Consider the following 6,154-nt stretch of genomic DNA (forward strand, 5'->3'; position numbering starts at 1 on the left):
CCAGTACTCGCCTAAGTATTTGAAAACCCTACAGAGTGGAGAGCAAACCTCCCACTCGGGGGCTTAGCTGCAGTCCAGTACTCGCCTAAGTATTTGAAAATCCTACCAAGTGGAGAGCAAACCTCCCACTCAGGGGCTTAGCTGCAGTCCAGTACTTGCCTAACTATTTAAAAACCCTACCGAGTGGAGAGCAACACTCCCACTCGGGGGCTTAGCTGCAGTTCAAGTACTCGCCTAAGTATGAAATCCATTCCGATCCGCAAGTACGACGAGGTGCAAGTCGACTGCTACCTTCTCCTTCGGAGCTGCGCCACAAATACAACATGCGCTCTATTCTGATCCGCAAGGACGACGAGGTGCAGGTCGAATGCTACCTTCTCCCTCGGAGCTGCACCACAAATACAACGTGCGCTCTATTCCGATCCATAAGGACGACGAGGTGCAGGTCGACTGCTACCTTCTCCTTCGGATCTACGCCACAAGTACAACATGCTCTCCATCCCGATCAGCAAGGACGCAGGTCGACTGCAATCTGTGCTCCATCCCTACCTACAAGAATGATGAAGTGCAGGTCGACTGGATTTTTTCACCTCAGGGCTGCGTCTCAAGCACTAAAGCATATTCCGAGTGAAGAACAAAGTTCGCTCAAAGGCAAAAGCAAGCATATTCAACGATAAGCCAAGTTCAGATAACATCCTACGGATTCAGAAGTGCTCAGGTGTCAAGCCTGTAAAAGTTTATCGGTTACAAAACCACTCGGCATTCCGAGGCAAATTTAAGGCGAAGCATAGAAGTTTTTCTTACTCCTCAGGTGGAGGACTGGAGGGCGTGACAAACTGGTCCAAATAAATTCCGTCAGCAATCCGAGTGGCAGCAGCAATGAAGGTCTCCATGAAAGATTGGAAGCCGTGCTTCTTGGTATTGGCAACTTTGATGGACGCCAGCTTTTCCTCCCGCGCATCCTTGCAATGAACAGGGACCAGGGACAGAGCAACGTTAGCGCCGCACCTGGCAGAAGACTTCTTCCATTCTTGCACTCGACCTGGAACCTCATTCAGTCGAGTCATTAGAGACTCGAGGTCATTTTGAAGCATCTCTCCCGACCAGAGTGTCGTGTCAATTCACGACGCCGCAACCTTCAGTCGAGCAAGGTAGTCAACAACTCCAGCAACACGTGACTCCAGTCGAAGCACGTTCATAGCGGCTTCATCCTTCACAGGAGAGTTAATAGGGTCCAAGCTTGTCTCCACTCGACTGGTCTCCTCCTCGAAGTTTTGGCAGAATTCCGTAAACACAATTCGAAGTTAAGCCAATAGTTCTATGATGAGTCGATGATAACAAGTCAGTCGGATAGAAGAGATTACCTTCAAGCATGATGAATAACTTCTTGGCGAGCCCTCCCAGATAAGCCTCCAGATTGTTCTTCTTCCCCGCCAGTTTGCTAGCCTTGTCACTTAGAGCTATCTTATCATTCTTCAGACGGCTGACCTCCTTGTTGGCCGCGTCGAGAGCAGCTTTCAGATTGGCGTTCTCCTCTTCAAGTTTACCGACTGAAGCCAGTTTTTCTTCCGCAAGCTTCATTTTGTCCAAAGCCGCCTTCTGCGCCTCGGCGAGGTCATGGTCCTTCTTCTTTAGAGCCTCCTTCATTTTATCTACAAAATGACAATGAGATCAGAATCAGGAATGGGCAGAAAGATAAAGACAGTCGTCAAGATTCTCACCAACCATACCTTTTGCTTCATCTTTCGCCTTCTTAAAGTTCTCCTGAACAAGCTTCAAGTCAAGGTCGAGCTGGATATGTTTCTTTTCCAATTCAGTATAGAGAACCACAAGCTCGCAAGATTTCTGCGAAGGGTCAGTCGACAGACATCAAACATAGGTTGCTTCCGAGTGACTAAGAGAAAAATCGTAACATTTCTAAGACTACAGCCGAATCAAAATACTCAACAGTAGTCTCGGGGACTACACCCAGTGGGTGCACTCAGCGTGCCCCCACTGGTTCTTCCGACTTGGTCCGATCAGTCGGACGAAAGAGACAAAGAGGTTATGATCCTAAAACTATAGCACTATAGCTAACTGCCAGCAGTCAGAATGGTCTCATCATGATCTACCAAAAAAACACAGGTTCTTCAGACCTTAGTCGACTGCCATAGTCGACCATGGTCTTGGGGACTACACCCAGTGGGTGCACTCAGCGTGCCCCCACTGGTTCCAAGATTCCATTCGACATGGTCCGACCAGACCGAGTGAAGAAGTTAGAGTGAAGAAATTCAAAATACAAAGACTACAGTCGACTGCCAGCAATCCACCATAGTCTCGGGGACTACACCCAGTGGGTGCACTCAGCGTGCCCCAACCAATCCAACAATTCAATCGACACACCCAGTGGGTGTACAGATACAAAGATCTTCAGAAAGAAAGTCTTCAGATAGCATATCCTAACAGAACAAGACCAACTAACCTGGACGTTGCTCTGAAGGGCTGAGCTAGCATCATAGGCCGCTTGGCTGGCTTCCCGGATCGCCTTCACCTGCTCCATCATGATCCCCCCTGGCATATAGCCTCCTTAGCAGCACCCGCTTGGTCCTCTGGGACGTGGTGTGTGGCGAAAAGGGAAGGCGGGTCAGCAGTCGACGACGAAGGTCGAGCACTCGTCAGCGGCACAGCGAAGGACACGGAATTCCGAGTAATATTACCACCATCCTGAACCGGTGCCTCAGGCACTGATGCAGTCTGAGTGGTCTTGCTAGTCGGCGCCTTTCTATTCCTCCTCGGCCTCAGCGGCGCCTCGTCATCATCATCAGGGAGATCAATGACATGAGGAGGAGCTTCAGGAAAAGTCCAAAGTTAAAATCGAAAATCCAATCGCCCAAAAGTGAAACTACAAAGATCGTACCAAGGTTGGAGGTGGCAGCGTCTTTCATTTCCTGGTCTTCGTTCTTGGCGGAGGTCTCGGAGGTAGCAGCACTGCAGATTTCAGAAACCAGTCGGTTAGTCAATGAGTCGACCAAAAGTCTGTCCATGCTAAATGAGAAAACACAAGTTCTGCTGTTACCCGGATATGGTGGGAATGGTCATTCTCATCTTGGGCAAGGCCTTCGGCGGCTTTGATGACGCCGCTCGTGGATGCTTCAGCGCTTTTTCAGTTGACGCCGGAAAAGCCGCCCGAGAACGTTTTGACGACTGCCCAACAGGCGCAGTCGCTTTGCCACGCTTGCTCGCGGGGTCGTGGGTGAGCTTGGATCGCCTTTCCATGCGAGGAGGATCGACTTCCTCCTCCTCCTCTTCACTGGAGCCGTCGTCATCCTCTTCCCCCTCACCATCAGATTGCCACTCCTCCTCACTTTCACCTCCGCTTGCCTCCCCCTCCTCGGCCTGTTCTTGCACCCCGTTGGGCATCGAGTACATCTCAGTAATGGCCTAGAAGACAGCAAACAAGACAAAAGTCAGTCGATTGATTTTAAGCAAACAGAATGAAGAAAGCAGGATCACAGTCAGAGATGCAGAATTGGACCTGGTCTACTTCGTATGATTGGTCGAGTGGAGGAATCCTCCTGGCTCCTCGGGGGTTGTCCTTGTTCCCTGTGATGCTCGTCAGCCACCTCTCCAGCGTGGCATTCTCGACCTCCTTCGGGTGGATCCGAGTGGTGTCCTCAGTGCCAGAATACATCCACATCGGATGGTCTCGAGCTTGAAGCGGCTGGATGCGTCGTCGGAGGAAGACCTCTAAGAGGTCCATGCTGGTCACCCCATCACGGATAAGCTGGATAACACGTTCGACCAACACCTTAACCTGCACCTTCTCTTCCGGGATCACCTTCAAAGAGGAAGGCTTCCTCACTCGGTCCATGGAAAAAGGAGGGAGTCCGGTCGACTGCCCTGGCGTCGGCTGGTCTTTGCAGTAAAACCAGGTCGACTACCATCCACGGACCGAGTCGGGTAGGATCATTGCCGGAAAAGAACTTTTCCCCCTCATTTGAACCCCAAGACCCCCACACATTTGAATCACTTGCGTTCTCTCGTCACTCGGATTGGCCTTTTTCACCGTCTGGGAGCGACAGGTGAAAATGTGCTTCAAAAGACCTCAATGAGGCCGACAACCCAGGAAATTGTCGCACAACGACACGAAAGCAGCGAGGTACACGATGGTGTTGGGTGTGAAGTGGTGGAGTTGCGCCCCATAGAAATTCAGAAATCCCCGAAAGAAAGGGTGAGGCGGCAAAGAAAACCCACGGTCGACATGGGTGGCCAAGAGAACGCACTCACCCTCCTGAGGCTGCGGCTCAGACTCCTTCCCCGGGAGCCGCGCCGATCCATGGGGGTTCAGTCCTCCATTGGCCAGGTCGCCAAGGTCTTCTTGACGAATCGTCGAGCGGATCCAGTCGCCCTGGATCCAGCCCTGCGGCAGGCCGGCCCTTGATGAAGATCCGCCTCGACTGGTCGTCCTTTCCTTCGCCTTCGCCGTCGCTTTCTTCGCCCGCTCCAGGGCCGCCGTTTTCTCTTTCACCATCGTCGCCGGCGAGACGCGCACAGGGCAGCGGCACTGAGACGGAAGCGAACGCGGCAGATAAGTCTGAGGAAGAGAGGAGGAAATGAGAACGCATTGTTCAAAAAACCCCGTCCGGCGCCTTATATGAGGTTACTTCCGAGTGACTGACTTGTAGGCCCGGGCGATCCTGTCAAATCTCACAACAGTCGCGCACGCGTTACGTGGCGAAAAAGGTGGCGCGGAGATCGAGGCGTCCCTGCCTTATCCCATCCGATTACTGCGGCCTCCTCCACCCCGCGCGCTTCCCGAAATTTGAATCCCGCTAAATCCGCGAGCTGCAGAGCAACTCGTCAGACGGAAGATTTCCTCCGCTCTGTCGTTTGGAGTTCTCCAAGTAAAGAAATTCACTCGACGGATACAAAGAATGGATCAAGGCGACTGAAAAAGAAGTTGGTGCTGTCTCCTAAGTTCATTGATCTAGAACAAGACATACTCATAGCACGAAAATGGGTCGGAAGTGTGTTCAACTCCTTCCCCACTCAAACCTCGATCCATTCGGGGGCTAATGATGAAGCTATGTACCTAGGATAGGGTCATGGACCTGTCCAAGATACCCTCCCCAAGGACATATCTAGAAGAAACCACCTTTCAATCAACCCAGAAATGTTCCACTCGACGGACTCGAAGACACTCGACCATGAAGCCAACCACTCGACAGCCAGGAGACCTAAAGTCACTCTGCACGCAAACGGTCGGTCATTAAGTAGCATTTATGGTCATCATAGCACTTTGTTTGTGGCATTACGAGTAACGCCCGATCTTAATGTACCTTAAACCCTGCATAACTGAGGGCCGGAGGGGTCTGGCGGACTCTATATAAGCCACCCCATCCTCAGTGTAAAGGGTTCGCACCCCTGTAACTCATACGCACATAATCCAGTCGACCGCCTCCGGGCTCCGAGACGTAGGGCTGTTACTTCCTCCGAGAAGGGCCTGAACTCGTAAACCTCTTACGTATACAACTACTCCATAGCTAGGATCTTGCCTCTCCATTCATACCCCCCTACATTACTGTCAGACTTAGAACCACGATAGTATCCCAGCCCGCCAGGGTTTAAGTCATGGCGCTCGCATTATTTTTGGATTTATTTCAGGATTTTCGGCGATGCGCTTTCATTGGGAGGAGACGTTTCCATCGACGACGAGACGCCTATAGTGACTTCGTAAATCTCAAGATGATATGCAAGCTCGATCTCTCGAAGGTGCTTATAATGATAGGGTGTGCATGTTTATTTTCATGGGGGTTAGTGTATGCGCGTATGTATGAGTGTTCAGGTATGCACCGTGTTAAAAGAAAAAGATCATCTAGTATGGAAAATGTTGTAACAAGTGGATTTATGGCCCATTGGAGCGGACGGAGGATGTGACTTTGCATCGGTAGAGGTACGATGATGGAACAATATAAACACAGCGGCCGTGGGAAATCAAAAGGGCGTTGTTATGAATGATGACGATGGATATACTCATAGTACGTACGCAGCTCACCTGGCGCCAAGTTGGCAATGCAGATGCAGGACGAGGCGTGGCGAGCATGGGGAACTTGCCTCCCGATGCACCGCGGCCCGGGTTTCCGCCCACCATCGCCGGAGCCGGCACAAAAGTGCG

This window comes from Triticum dicoccoides, chromosome 4B, assembly GCF_002162155.2.
Source record: "Triticum dicoccoides isolate Atlit2015 ecotype Zavitan chromosome 4B, WEW_v2.0, whole genome shotgun sequence".
NCBI classification, from domain to species: Eukaryota; Viridiplantae; Streptophyta; class Magnoliopsida; order Poales; family Poaceae; genus Triticum; species Triticum dicoccoides.